Genomic DNA, 922 nt, shown 5'->3' with positions numbered 1-922 from the left:
TTACATGCTCTTGATGAATTGACCTCTTTATATAGTGACTTTCTTCATCTGTTTTGACTGAAAGTCTATTTTGTCTACTCTAAGTACAGCCACTTCTGCTCTCTTTTGGTTGTCATTTGCATGGAATATCTTATGCCAGCCCTTCACTTTCAGGCTATGTTTTTCCTTGAGGCTAAAGTGAGTCTCTTGCAGGAATTATATTGTTGTAAATTGCTATTTAATCCATTCAGCCACCCTAGGTCTTTTGATTGGAGAATTTAATTTACTTACATAAATAATTGAGTGTTTACATTGGCACCACATATAATAAAAGTAGAGTCATACAGAGATGATTACCATGACCCCTGTCAAAGAATAACATGCAATTATGTGAAGTAGTCCATATCTTTAAAGTGTAGAGTTTTTATCAGTTTTCTCTTTGAGTGTTTGCTAGTTGTTTGTTTATATAATCAGTGCTAGGTTTTCTTCACTTTAATATAATGAGTTATAAGATATTATTTGCAAGCCTCATGATAACCTCAAATCAAAAAAAAAAAAAACCAAACACACAGAAAATAAAAGGCAAGAAATTAAAACAAACCTACTAAGAAAATCATCTTCACTAAAAGGAAGCGAGGAAGAAAAGGATGAAGGAAGAAAACACCATGAAACAGTATGAAAAATAACAAAATGGCAGGGGCCCTTAATTATCAATAATAACATTGAATGTAAATGGAATAAACTCTCCAATTAAAAGGCATAAAGTGGCTAAATGGATTTAAAGAATAATAATCTGTGGCCTACAAGAAACACTCCCTATCTATAAAGACACACATAGACTGAAAATAAAGAGTTGGAAAAAAATATTCCACGCAAATAGAAATCAAGAAAGAGCAGGAGTAGCTATACTTAGACAAAATAGATGTGAAAACAAAAAACTATT

At 31.9% G+C, this 922-nt stretch overlaps 1 non-coding gene across 1 annotated transcript; it reads left to right on the top strand.

Annotated features, from left to right (window-relative positions):
- The first annotated feature begins 282 nt into the window (after positions 1–282).
- On the top strand, positions 283–389 carry LOC129034362 (U6 spliceosomal RNA). The gene has a single exon (XR_008501861.1). It is a non-coding gene; the product is annotated as a U6 spliceosomal RNA (small nuclear RNA).
- The last annotated feature ends 533 nt before the right edge of the window (positions 390–922 follow it).

The sequence above is a fragment of the Pongo pygmaeus genome, chromosome 2, assembly GCF_028885625.2.
Source record: "Pongo pygmaeus isolate AG05252 chromosome 2, NHGRI_mPonPyg2-v2.0_pri, whole genome shotgun sequence".
Lineage (NCBI taxonomy): Eukaryota > Metazoa > Chordata > Mammalia > Primates > Hominidae > Pongo > Pongo pygmaeus.
The sequence above is the reverse complement of the archived record's forward strand: the minus strand, read 5'-3'. Positions and strand labels throughout refer to the sequence as shown.